The sequence below is a fragment of the Vombatus ursinus genome, unplaced genomic scaffold, assembly GCF_900497805.2.
Source record: "Vombatus ursinus unplaced genomic scaffold, bare-nosed wombat genome assembly UNPS02014181.1, whole genome shotgun sequence".
Classification (NCBI taxonomy): domain Eukaryota; kingdom Metazoa; phylum Chordata; class Mammalia; order Diprotodontia; family Vombatidae; genus Vombatus; species Vombatus ursinus.
In genome coordinates, this window is record NW_020953959.1 from 544,896 (window position 1) to 559,541 (window position 14,646).

General features: G+C 42.7%; 1 pseudogene; it reads left to right on the forward strand.

Moving 5' to 3' along the window:
• On the forward strand, window positions 1-287 carry LOC114041815 (annotated as a pseudogene).
• Window positions 288-14,646: the final 14,359 nt, after the last annotated feature.

Sequence of the window (14,646 nt, forward strand, 5' to 3'; positions counted from 1 at the left end):
ATGTCTTTGCCTGCTGACAAGAAAGCAGAGACTAGAGCTGGAAGCCTCCTGCAGTAAAAGCTGGAGGCATGAGAATTGTGTAGAACCCCCTCATAGTGGAGATGCCAAAGAAGAGGGAGATAAGGATGATCATGAAAGGGAAAGCACCTAAATCAACTTGTACATCTCTGGTGTTATTGCAAGGGGTGACATGCCCTGCTGCAGCTCAGATGGCTCACCCGAAACTACAACCCTCTACGGAAAAGCATCCTTCTAGCAGGACAACACAGCACTTTCAACAGCCCTGAAAATGAAGGTCCGGCTACCACCCTGTCAGTCTGGTTCTTGGAGAAGAGCACATGATTTCCTCTTCGGTTTGACATTTATCGAGCAACAAGAGTTGGTCGAATTTTTTTTTTTTCTATCTCTAGCTCTGTAGAGAAATTTAGGACAAAGTAAATCAGTAAATCCTTTGCCTTACATTTCTTTGTTTACTGCCTGCAAATAGATCAGGTACCTGTATATCTTGTTCATCTCAATGCAAACAATACTTGAGTGTCCTGTTTTTCCCATTATCTAGAATCCTTACTCAATTTAACCTCAGCTGTAGTTTTGCTTAGGGAGTATGGCGATGTTTTGAAAAGTTAGTTTTAGCAGTTTGATTTGTACCATAAAGTGAAGTGGGATATTTAAAAACAATTGTAAGCAGATTTAGGGAAAGGTGAGATAAAGGTGAAGAAAATAATAGGTCATTTTGTAATCTTATTTTTATCAGACACTAAAGTCTTCCCATGTAGTTCAGAGTTAAATGGGGAAGTCAGTTAAAATTTCACACTGTTCTTTCAATGAATAACCAGGACAGTTATTTCCTTTAAGAGTCTGGTTGCTGGAGAATGAGAATCCAGGAAGACTTACTCAAAGTGAAGTGTCTTGCTTTGAGTTCCACGACTGGGGTGTTTGTTGTAGCCCAGAAAGTCCTGGGTAAATTTATGCATCTCTGTAATCCTCTTGCTGGCTTGAATTTGAGGGGGACTTTGAGGATTCCGCCCATATTGTGGTGGTGGTGATGGGGTCAGAGAGGAGATACGTGAATAATAGTTAGAAAAGTTAACTAAGATAATTTAAAGCGGGGGGAAATAATAAGTAAAAACTCACCGAGTTCACAAAGATTTCCACTTTTCCTCCAAAGGGAGATTAATCCCATTGTCAAGGACAGATAAACACACTGCACTTTAGTTAGAGCTATCTGTTTGCAGACCTCACTACTGTGGTCAGATTCCCCTTTGCCTTAATTACATAATTACTCCTCCCAATGTTTAAGTGTTCGATGTCTTTGAGTTATTTTGTGTATGCTTCTCGTTAGTTGATATTTGGAGGACTGCAGCTGCCATGATTACTATACCATTTCCCTACCGGGAAAGAAACTCAGTCTGATTATTTGCGTATGCAAAAAGCTCTCTCGTGCAATACAATTTGGTGGAGAAAGTGTTGCCTTGTCAGGACACTAGCAGTCTGCTTTAAAGCTGTGTGTTGCTGCAGGTCAGCGACGGTACTGTGAAGGGCTGCCTGCCTACAACACCAATCATCCTCAGGTAAAATGATGAAATCTACACCGGTCAATAGGTAGAAATACTTGTGACTCTCCCTTGATCAATGTCTCTTAGCCCTCCTCTCAAGAAAGAAAGGTCACAGTTTGCTTCGTTTAATGTTTTCAAGAAAACTTCGGGGTTTTTTCAGCTCCAAATGAACAGCAGGCAGTTTCCTATGGCAGAGACATTGTCTCATCTACGTTGTTTCATAATGGCAGAAGTATTAGCGTGAACATTTTCTGCCTCCGGAAGGCAGTGTGTTTTGTCGTTTCTTCCTAGTGAGAACACATACCCAGAGGCTCACTGGTTAACATTTCTATGGAACACGTGCCTAAAGGCTTGGCATCTCCTCAGAGCTTTGGTCAGAGACAAACATTTCAAATAGGAAGGGGAGCGCTTTATAACATTTGGGGAATCGATTGGAAGTAGATTCAATCTGGTGGAATCGATCTATCGCACCTTCTGCTGTGAGAATAGTTCAGGAAGCTTCTCCCACCCCACTGCCTCCTCAAACCTCCACTGAGAGACACATGGAAATGAGAACCTGTTATGTTTCCAAAAGTTTCATTTTGTATGTATCTTAGATATAGGGTTTATCCACATATTCCAAATCACTGAAAAAAAAAATTATATCAAGTGTTTCCTTTTATAGTTAAGCATTTGTGTTTTTCAAAACTAAAAATTGGAGAGAGAGAGAGAGAGAGAGAGAGAGAGAGAGAGAGAGAGAGAGATTTGCTGAGAGGGTATAGTGAAAAAAGTTGTTGAGAAACAATCCCCCTTAAACCAAGAGGCTACTCTCCCTCTCGCACACAAGGTCCTTGAGGACAATGAATAAAATGGTACTTGAGAATGTGGATTTGAAAGTCCTTTTCTCCCTTCATGGAATCCTCAAGAGGTTCCCCTTGGGTAGACTTCTCTACTAGGTGCCTTTCCAGAATCCATAGCTAACACCTCCACCAATCCCAAGGAGCCACAGTCTCTGAAGCCGTCGCCACCCTTGTACCAATGCCTCTCCACATCCTTCCGTATGCATTTACTGTAATCAGCTTCTTACCACTTTGGCAGCCACTGCTTTGGCTCCAGGGGACTGTGCTATCAACTCTCATTGACTTTAGGACTTCTGAATTCAAAATACTTGGACATGTCTACCTTGTAGTAATCATATACCTACTATTGGGAAAGGATACACACAGTAGAAACAAAAGTGCCATGTGCTCAGGGGCAGATGGATGTTGGGTTGGAGACCATGGCTTATTTCCACTTCCCTTGCCAGCCACTCACAGAGGTACTGACCTTGCTAGCCACCAGGAGGGAGAAGAAACTGAGACATTGGTAGGTCATCCCTTCAGTTCTGAGTGAGCACATCCACAGTCATTGCTTATATTTTCTGCATCCACCAATCATCCATTAATGATGAGACTTCTCATCATTACATGAGCAGCAGCCCCTCAGGCATGCGTGGTGGGAAACAGGCTCCCAAGATGCATTTCCTCTTCGGTTTGACATTTATCGAGCAACAAGAGTTGGTCGAATTTTTTTTTCTATCTCTAGCTCTGTAGAGAAATTTAGGACAAAGTAAATCAGTAAATCCTTTGCCTTACATTTCTTTGTTTACTGCCTGCAAATAGATCAGGTACCCGTATATCTTGTTCATCTCAATGCAAACAATACTTGAGTGTCGTGTTTTTCCCCTGATCTAGAATCCTTACTCAATTTAACCTCAGCTGTTTGGAACAAGGCAGGCGATCGCTGTGCATGCTCTGTCTGAGCCACCAGAAAGGGCAGATTTGAGTGTGTGCCAAGGACCAGCCACTTCCCACATTACTCTTTGTGTATAATTATATGTTACCCTGTTCATCACCCTTACCTGGACTATTGCTATGGCCTCCTATCTTATCTCCCTGCCTCTGTTCTCTTCCCTCTCCATCCCATTCTCTTCTATACAGTTACCAAAGTGATATGCCTAAATTACAGGTCTGGTCACGTCACTCTGCCACTCAATAAACACCAGTCACTCCCTATGACTTTGAGGATTGAATACAACTCTCTTTGGTACGATGTTTAAAGTCTTTTACAACTTAGCTCTGACCCACCTCAGCATGTTTCCGATAGTGCATTCTCTTTCATGCATTCTACGGTCCCGGCCAGACTGGTCTTGCTGTTCTTCACATGTAATAATGGTCCATCTCCCGTCCTTATGCCTTAGCACAGCTGGTGCCCCTTGCCTGGGATTCATTCCCTCCTCACTTCATTCTTTTTGAATCCCTGGATTCCTTAAAGCTTAGCTTATGCACCTCTTTCTTTTGAGATGAAGTCTTTCCTGATCTACCCAACTGGCTGGTGTGTTCCCTACCAAATTACACTGTATTTATTCTGTCTATATTTTGCATGGCCTGCTGCCTAGGCCTAGAAGTCACAAAGACCTGGGTTCAAATCCTACCTTTTGACTTAAAGCAACTGTATGACCCCAGGTAAGTCATTAACCTCTCAGTGCTCTGGGCGATTTTTTAAGACAAGAAGTTTCAGAGGAGGTGTCAACCTGCATTGGTAGAGGGACCGTCCTCACTGGGGAGTTCTCTGTACCAAAGAAATCACAGGCCCATCTAGTTCTTGTGCCTATCTTAGAATTTGCATATACTTGGATGTGGACCTTTCTTTTCCCTGATAGGATGTAGGCCCCTTAAAGGCAGGAGCTGGTTCATCTTGGTCTCCTCGGCTCCTTGCACAGTGTCCAGCCCATAGGGGCACTTCAGAAATGCTTATAGTTCAGGGGCAGCTAGGTGGCACAGTGGATAGAGCACCAGCCCTGGAGTTAGGAGGACCTGAGTTCAAATCTGACCTCTGACACACAATACTTACTGGCTGTGTGACCCTGGGCAAGTCACTTAACCCCAATTGCCTCACCAAAAAAGAGAAGTAAAAAAAAAAATAAATGCTTATAGATTGATTGATAGATGGGAGGCAGGGCTGAGACTTGAACTAGCCAGGAAATCATGTCTTCCATCCCCTCTGCTGTCTCAAAGCAGAAAAAAGGCCAGGAGTGCTGGGGGAGGGGAGAATATTCCTTTTTCAAATTTCTCTACTGGAAATGTGAAAGCAGAAGAGTGAGAAGAGAGAAACGGAATAACGCAGTGAAAATTCGGTCATGTGAATGGAGGGCAGAGTGTAAAAAGACAGAGACCAAGGTAGCAACAGTGAGCAGAGGAGGTCTGAGGTTCCTGGGAGGGAGTGATAGGGAAAAGACAGGGTCCCACCCAGTGAGACAATGACAAAATCTCATCTCAAATTTCTTGGCCAGTGTCTCATCCATGCAATTGTTGCAAAGAGAAGGAAATAGAGGTGGCAGCAGAGTAGTTGGTGAATTTTTCCCAGATGAGAGTTGCAGGAGATCTGAATGAGAATAGTATAGGATTGGGAGCGGGGGTGGGGAGAGAGAGGACCCAGGTGTCCTGGGGTCTTTGGGACTTTCCTTGAGAGCTGGCTGAGTTTTGTCACCTTACAGAAGAGAAATAATGGAAGCACAAAGAAGAGGTCAGAGACAAAACAGCTCTACTAAAAAGGATTTCAGTCTTGCCCTGAGACCCAGACATACACAGAATCTCAGAAGATCAGAGCTGGGAGGGGCCCTGGAGCTCATCTTGGCCAACGCCATTGACAGAGAAGGAAGCTTGTGCCCAGAGGGGTCAGGGAACCTGTCCAAGGCCACATAGCTAGTTGGTAGCAGAGCATGAACTAGGACCCAGGATTCTGGACTCAGCCTCATCTACTGGTTCTTTTCTAAGACCAGGCAGACAGACAGTGGGTGGGTGGAATGAATTTCTCAGCATTAATTACACCGGAAGGTTTGGTTCTAACGAAGCCTTTCTCACTGGAGAGAACAGTAAAGAGGCAGTGACCCTGAAAAGAAAGCATGTAGCTTGAGTTTTTAAGACAGCCTGTGGAAGTTAGCCCCATGTGACTTTCTTCTTAGCTTGTGTTATCTTTTCTTTACGTAAGACCGAAGCTAGGTGGCACAGTGGATTGAGCACTGGACTTGGAGTCAGGAAGACTCAGCTTTATGAGTTCAAATCTAGCCTCAGACATCTACTAGCTGTGTGACCTTGGGCAAGTCAGTTAACTCAGTTTCCTCATCCGTAAAGTAAGTGGGAGAAGGAAATGGCAAACCACTCCACTATTTTTGTCAATAATACCCCAAAATGGGGTCACAGAGAGTCAGACACAACTGAACTGAATGTGTCTTTTCAGTTGTTGTTTTTTTCTTATCTTTTCAGTTGCTTCTTTTTCCCCAGAAGCTACTTGACTTGATTGTAACTTGACTTGATTGTAAGCTTCTTGAGGGCTGGAACTGTCTTCTGCCTTTTTATATCTCCAGTACTTATCACAGTGCCTGACACATAGTAGGTGCTTAATACACATTGATTGATTGATTGATGGTAGGTTTAGGTTGCAGTTCTCCATTCACACTCTCATTGCAACATTAGAGATCTGCAAAAACAAACAAAAAACCCCCCAGAAACCTGACTAGGGTTAGGGATAAAGTCCATGATTGAGGATGGGAGCAAGTCAAATGGATTGTACCCTCAACTGGGGGTGAGGAGAGAGGAGACAGAGAGCCTGAGAACCCAACTCAAGATTACAGCTGGGAAGGTTACCAAAGCAAGGATGGGACACAGTGAGGGAGAATGGTGGGGTAACATCTTCTTTGAACCAATTATTCTTTGTAACTAAGTGCTAAGCTGATTTGTTTTTGTTGTTGTTTGTCCTTCATTCTCAAAGAGGACCATGACATCAAGGAGGTGATGCCATGACATGCAAGTGAATTAGATTTAAGTGAGGAGGGCTATGCAAAGTCACCAACCTCACTTTCTCTTCTAGAGCCATCTGGGTCCAGTGGCAACATACAGATCAGGGCGTGGAGATGGCTCTGATTTGTTTTTATGCTGTTGAAAGATGTCTAGTTTTGGTGTCCTGGGGCAAAGCACCAGTCACCATGCCCATGATCACACTGCTAGTAAGTTTCAGAGGTTAGACTTGAACCCAGGTCTTCTGACTTTTGAACCATTTTTTTTCTACTTGTCACAAAAGGAGAGTTACATCTCTCCACAGCTCCAGAGGAAATGTGGATGTGCCTAGTGTTGTTTAGACTGGGAAGGGGAAAGAGAATATGGTTGATGAAACTGAGCAAGATCTTTTGGGGGGGCCTTCAGGAAAGGGTTGGCCTTAAGCCACACTGTGAAGTAGACAGAATGTCTTTGATGTTTTCTATCCCATGCCATCTTCCCAGAGCTCACCTGCCCCTGGACTGTCCAGATAATCCCACTTTGGCAACCCACCAAAGATGGACCAGACTTTGTTCCTCTCTCCTCCTCTTTCCCACCATCTTCATCCCTCTGAGTTCGACTCTCTGGTGGATAACACTAGGGAATAACACAAGCTCCATTTGGATACACACTCCTTGAAGGCCAGGGCCATTTTGGTTTTTATTTGTTTGTCTTTGAATTCCTAGTGTCAACCACAGTGCCTGGCATAGTGTAGACAGTCACTAAATGTTTACTGAATTTAATTGGATGTCTTAATTTACTCAATGAGATTCAATTTAAGGAATATTTATTGAGGTCCTACTACGTGCCTGATAATAGGCTTAGGGGATACAAAGACAAAGGGGAAAACTGCCTCTGCCCTCTAGGACCATAACATCTAGTTAGTAGAGGAGATAGCTTAGGCACAAGAATAACTCTTTTTTAAGGTGGAATGTCAGAGGGCACAGGAGAGACTGGAGGAGAAAGATGCCAATCTACACAAGTGTGAGTTCAAATATCGAGGAATCACACAATCAGGATCACCCAATTCCTAGCACATTCTTCTGTGGCCTCTGTTTCCCAATCTGTAAAATGAAGGGGTTGGCCTACATGGCCTCTGAGGACCCTTTCAGCTTGTCTACACTGGTAGCATTCCCCTCAATTTTATGGGCCCAGTAGCAAGTTCCACTTAATTATTTAACATCCCATAGCTTTTACAAAGGAATAATCACTTAACAATACAGTTAGAATAAAGTACAAACACTGTGGAGGGCATAATTCTGTCTATGCCACCTCATTTCGGGGGGAAGGGAGAACAGGTTCACAAACTAGCTCAGTTCCTGTGTAGCATTGTTCTTTTCGGGGTGTTTAAGTTCAGAATTAAAAAAATTAAATTAAAATAGAAAAGGGAAGAGTTGGGGAGAGGGCCAGAAGATTCTAGGAAGTGATGTAATGGCCTGGTTTTAGGAAAGACAAGGTGAAAACTTGCCTATCTGAGTCTAGGGCCAAGGACACCTGGGTTCAAGTAAATCTGACATAAACTCACTGTGTGGGGACTGTGACAAGTCCCAACCTGTCAGTGCCCCAAGGGAAGCCTGTAATTCACAGAGTTGGTGCTGATCTGTGAGGGTAGAGGGTATTTCCTCACTTGGAAATCCCTAGACTAATGACCTGGAGAATTTTACATAAACAAACAAACAAACAAACAAACAAACAAACAAATAAATAAATAAATATGTGTCTGTATACATACACACAAAATGAATACAAATGATTTTTTTTTTTTTTGGAGAAGGGAATGGCATTAGCAGCCAGAAACATCAAGGAAGACTTCATCTGAGCGGTAGGTGAGTCTTGACAGAAGCCAAAGATTCTGAGGGGTGGAAGTGAGAAGAGAGGGCATTCCAGGCATGAGAGATAGCAAGTGCAAAGGGACGGAGATGGAAATGGCGGCATTCAAAAAGCAAGTGAGTCAGTGTGGCTGATCACAGCCTGCCTATTTTCCTATGTTGCTCCTGAGCAAGTGCGCTAGCTTAACCTAATATGGCAGCTATCCTCTTCTGTGTACCAGGGAATCTTCAAGCCCTTGAAACATGATTGCCCTACTTGTGCTCAGTTTTGCTTGTGGAAAAAGAGGGAAACAGTTTCCCCTTATGATTCATGGCATGGTTGAGTGATGTCCTGGCAAGAGGCACAGACAGAACCACCCCACTACTATCCTTGTTACTTCAAGAAGTCTCTGTGTCCTGCTCAGATGACCAGAGGGGCGGCTTGGTCTGACAGTGGCCGTATGGCAATTCGATTGTTCACAGTAGGCTGGAGCTGGAGGAACACACAGCAAAACTGTCCCATCTTGTTCTCTTTAAAAAGTAAAAAAACAACAGCTGCACTTTGGGTCCTGAGAGAGAGAGAGAGAGAGAGAGAGAGAGAGAGAGAGAGAGAGAGAAAGAGAGAGAGAGAGAGAGTCCTCTCAGCCAAAAAATTGCTTCATGAGGCACAGGCTTGTTCTAGTTAAAAACCTTTGGAAAAATCTATAAACTGAAGTTCCCATTTCCAACCTGGAGAAAGGTCATGAAGAGGGCTCCTTTTGGATTCTTGGTATTACTGTGCAATTTAATAACTAGCATTTTTATACACTTTAGGGTTTGCAAAGCACCTTACAAATATGATATTGCAGCAATCCTGGGAAGTAGCTGTGATTATTATCCCCATGTTACAGTTGAGGAAACTGAGGCAGACAGAGGCAAAGTGACTTACTCAGGGTCCCTTACTTGTAGCTAGTAAGTATATGAAGCCAGATTTGAACCCAGATCTGAACCCAGATCTTCTTGACTGCAGGTCCAGTTCAAATTATTAAAAAATACACAGAAGGAGGTTCAAAAGACAGTTTTGAAATTAACATGTGAAATTTATCATATATATATATCTAAGCAAGTGGTATGAAATAGATTCACAGCTCCATTTAACATCCTCTTTTTGTGTTCTGCTGAGTGTGTGGAAATGCTCTTTTAGGGGGTGTTTAAGTTCAAAATAAAAAAATTAAATTAAAGCAGAAAGGGGAGGGATTGGGGAGAGCACGGAAAGTTTCTGAGAGATGATATGTATGGCCCAAATTTTTAATAATTTGAACCGAGACTTCTTGACTCCTATCTACTGTACGAGCTCTCAGCAAAGGATATGAGATGACTTCTAGATGTCTCACAGTCCTAACATTGACTGGTTGAGCATTTGGTTCAGTTAGAACAAAAATGAAGCTCATCTCTGCCCTAGGTGAATGAGAAACACATGACAAACAGAAATCTGTGTTACAAACTGGTCTGTCTATGAAACACAAGAGAGGCAGTGAGTCAAGGGGGACCTTGTTCCAGTACGGCTTTCTGGCACAGCCTGACTGTGTGACCCTGGGAAAATCCCTTAACCTCTGAATGCTCTAGGCAGCTTTCTAAGACCATGCCTTGCAGAGAAGTGATATTTCCTCACCAGGAGATACCTCTATCAGTGAAATCACAGGGCTGGTTAAAGAAAAGCAACAAAGACTCAAGACTACCTAAGTTCAATGGCATTGAAAAATCTTGTTGAGTGTTGAGATACAATGTTCCCAATTACAGAAAGATTCTGTTTGATACCAACAAACACTTATGTGGAAGCCAAGGTAGCAGAGAATTCCCTTTACGGATAAAATCACAGGTCTGGACCCAAACCAAACAAACAAATAATGAGCCAGGCTCTCTTAGCTCCCAGAACTGATGACTGCTGACCTCCAGGAGATGGTGTTCTACTGTGGGATACAACTTGAACCTAATTAAGTAAAAAATATGAACAGGGAGAGAGAACCAATAACTGGGGAGATGGGAAAGGGTATAAGGACTGAGAAGGTCATAAAAAGGGCTAGTTTCGTGACCCTGGGTAAGTCACTTAACCTCTCTATGGCTCAGTTTCCTCATCAGTAAATGGGGACAATAATATAATATAATAATTTAATAGAGCACCTGCCTCCCGGAGTTGTGGTGAGGATCAAATGAGGTATTTGTAAAGCACTCCACAAGCCTTAAACTATTATGTAAATGCTAGCTATTGTTGTTTTTATTCTGAGAACCAGAGATAAGGAGGAAAGGCATTCCAGGCAAGAAAACCAGCTCAATTCAGGGAAAAGCTATTAGGTCAGTTTGATTGGAACACAGGATGTTGAAATGTTTCTTATTTATTGACCTACCTTATGCTTTTATTGATGTAGGAAACTCTCAGGTGAGGAAATTCTCTCCATTAGTGTGGATCAGGCGTTTCTCTGCAATTTCTAGTCTCAGAATGGGTTTCAGGTACTGAGAGGGTAAGAGACTGGCCCAGGGTCACACAGCCACACACAGATAGAGAAAAAGCATTTATTAAGTGCTTACAGTGTGCCAAGCACTATGCTAAACCTGGGAATACGGGTTTAGACAACTCCCCACCACCACCACCCAAAAAACCTAGTCCCTACCCTCCAAGGCAATTACATTTTAGTAAGGAAAGAGAACACATACAGAGATCTGGATCCTCCCTACAGGGAGGAAGGGTACTTGCACAGCAAGAAGTTGGAAAAGTCCAGAGAGTCAGGAATGGAGCAGCAGAGAAGAATCGACCAGTCTCTGGCTTCTTCAGTGGGGCCCTGCTTGGGTGGGAGAGCCTGGCTCTGCTTTGGCCCAGGGTTTGGCCACTTTTCCTCTTCCTTGCAAGTATGCTCTGGGGATTCACAACTTTGCCAATGAGCCATGTTCTGGCCAGAGCTGCTGCAGGAAGTGCAGAGCTGATTCCTAAAAGTCCTGTCATCCTGCATTGGCTTGTGAGCCTCCTGTTGATTAGACGTAATTAAGCGATGAAGATAAACATCCCCCCATGTCAGGTGAAGAAGGAACATGCAAGGAAGGGAGGTACACCAGGTTCCATATTGTTCTCTGATGAAATACAATTGAACTCTCACCCTGTCCAAATCCTCCTGAGTCAGTCGTCCCTGCTTTTTTCTCTTCTCCCTCACACCCTCCTCTGAGGGAGACATCCAGTTTTACTTCTGTCTGCAGGGTCCCAAACCACCCCCACTTGAAATAGGTGGACTATTTCCCCCATTGGAGACGGATCAGGCTTCCCTGGCTGAGGTGACCTTTTGCTCTCCTCTTACCGCCTCTCATAGACATTCTCTTCCTTGAATTGCCCAGCCTCTTGGTTCCCCAGAAATCTCTCTGGTTCTTGACTGGTCGCCCTGACCAGAGAAGCTAAGTAACCAGTTGTGCTGGGGGAATTTGGCTTCGTAACCCCAACAACGGGCAGAACTAGCCATCCAGGGTATCTGCTTCCACAGGGACTCAACCTGACTATTGAGGTCATTGAAGGGACCTTATAAGTCAGCTAATCCAATTCCTTCATTCTATAGATGAAGAAACTGAGGCCCAGAATGGAGTTAAGTGAATTCCAGCTTTGGACATCAACATTGGCCTATGCCTTTAAACTAGCTGTCTTTCAGAGAAGACAGTTTTTTAATTCTTATAATTAGTGATGTTTATTAATTATTAATATTGTTAACAATGTTGATGATAATAATACGTTTACTGAGTTGAACTAAAGGGAAGGAAAAAGCCCCTGACTCTCATTTTCCTCTGGGGACACTCTAAGAAATGTCACTGATACAGATTGAGCTCATTCACGAAGCTGGATTTGGGGGAATGCCGCCATACACAGGATGCTATTTGGGATACCTAGCAATGATAGCTAACCCATGTGGTACTCCTCCTATATTCCAGCATTGTCTCAGTAATGTTCCATTAGATTTCCTTGGTCTGTTAAAAGTTTCATGCTTTGACAACTTAAGTGGAGGGTGGAAGTCAAAAAAAAAAACCAAAAACCCCTTCCTTTTTCTTACAGCATTCTCAGTCTTTATGGGAAATGGGGGAGGGGGAAGGGGAGATATGCATTTAAGGTCAGAGGACCTGGATTCATATCCTGCCTTTGCCACTTCTTAGCTGTGTGGCCTGAGGCAAGTCACTCAACCTCATTTGGCCTCAGTTTCCTCATCTGTAAAATGAGGATAATGATATTTGGACTGCCTACCTCACTGGGTTATTGTAAAGATTAAATGAGATTAATAATAATAATATTAGATAGCATTTATAGATTAAGGTTTACAAAGTGCCTTACAAATATGATCTCACAACAACCCAAGGGGGTAGGTATTACTATTATCTCCGTTTTACAGATTAGAAAACTGAGACATAGGTTAAGTGACTTACTGAGGATCGCACATCTACCAAATGTCTGAGGCTGAATTTGAACTCAAGTCTTCCTGACTCAAGGTCTAACACTCTATCCCCTGCTCCACCCTGCTGCCCCCAATGTGTATGCTAAGTTTGTATTTGTGTTGTAAACATGAAGGACTATGTCAATATTGGTATTTCTTGTTACGTTCATGTGTAACCCTAGATTATTAGCTCTCACTATAGAGCTCATTATATGTCTTCAACTAGGTCGTTGGTAACTCCTCGAGGGTAGAGGCCATGTTATTATGTTGTCTGCTGGTTCATAATAGCTCCTCATTAGACAAACCACAGAGCTCCATTGTATTCGTTGTTCCTTGGGCTGCCAACTGTATATTCCAGCTGTGTCCCATGTCATTTGGATGAGAACACACAGAAATAGAATTCTGGGATCCCCTCAGTAAAATGGGATTTTAGGAAATCATCATGCATTGCGGTCAAGAAAATCAACTTTGGTTCATCTTCCTAGGATATAAGAGAAATCAGACAACGGGTTATGAGAAAGCCAGTTCTAATGATAATAATGATAAGAACAACTCTTTTAAAGCCAAATCTGTTGTCCATGTCGGGGTGAACAATGGCAAAGTAAAGGAGTGTCAGCCAGGGTGACTCTGTGCGCACTGAGACCATTTTGGGAGGTGTGAAGGTCTGACAAGACCCCTGAAACATCAGCTAATTAGGCTCTGAGGATGTCATTCATTGGCTTAGCACTGTGGCCAGTGTGGCATAATTGCTCCCATGAACCTAAGAAATAGATGAGGGAGCACAGAGTGCAGGCAGGTCCTACTCAGAACAGTTGTGATGATCAACTTGACATGGAGACCAGTGGAGAAATGAGTGTTCCTTGGTGTCCTGGTCCAACAAGAAGGCACTATATGTGGGAACCAATCAGAAATACCAATACCCCACTTACTGAAAATTCTTTAATGCAAATGGCTCTGACCACAGGTAAATGATGAGCTAATGAAATAGATTGAAGATATGAATGCTCTTGTGTTCAGTCATTTTTCAGTCCTGTCTGACTCTTTGTGATCCTGTTTGGGGGTTTAATTGGCAGAAATACTGGAGCGGTTTGCCATTTCCTTCTCCAGTTCATTTCTCAGATGAGGAAATTGAGGCAAACAGGATTAAGTGACTTGTCCAAAGTCACACAACTAGTCTGAGGCTGGATTTGAATGCAGGAAGAGGAGTCTTCCTGATCCAGCATTCTATCCACTGTGCCACCTAGCTGGCCATGAATGCTTTTATTATGCATTATAATAACAACATTGGAATAGATCAGCAACCTAACCCTAGTGCAACTATCTAAATTAAGAAATCTAACTAGTTGTAGGCAAGGGCTTCATCCTGCCTTCATCATGTCAATGATATCATCTGTTTCAAGCCACACAAAAATGTGTTGTAAACCACTGCATGAAATTAGCAAGAAATCATTAGCAAGAAATCATTTTACTCCTAAACTCAGATTAGAGGAAATAAGATTTAAAATTGAGGAATTACTTAAATCTGAAGAGACAAAAGCCAGAGATGCTGAAGGCACTGAAAATCTATACTTAATGAAAACTTCACTGATGGTTTGAATGATTTTGAAAAGGAGATCAACCTACTTAGATTGGAATTTAAAAACCTCTTTTTGAACATGATGGCACAAATTCAACTAAGAGTTTGGTACCAACTGTACCAAAACAGAATAATTTTAAAAATCTACTTTCTGCTATAACTATCATGAACCAATGTATTCTCCCATAATATTTGACAGACAATGTAAAATTCTGCACCTGACATGACATGTTGGAATTATTGGGATGGTAATAACATTAGGAGGAAAAGCAGAGCTCCCTAGGAATATTCCTAAGGATGGACATTAAATATCATCATAGTAGGAGAGGCTTGACAAAACTATTGAAAGAACCCTGGAAAGATATTGAAATATTACATACATATCTAGTAGATGCTCGCAGCAAGATATTTGAATGCCAATTTGCCCATTTTTATGAG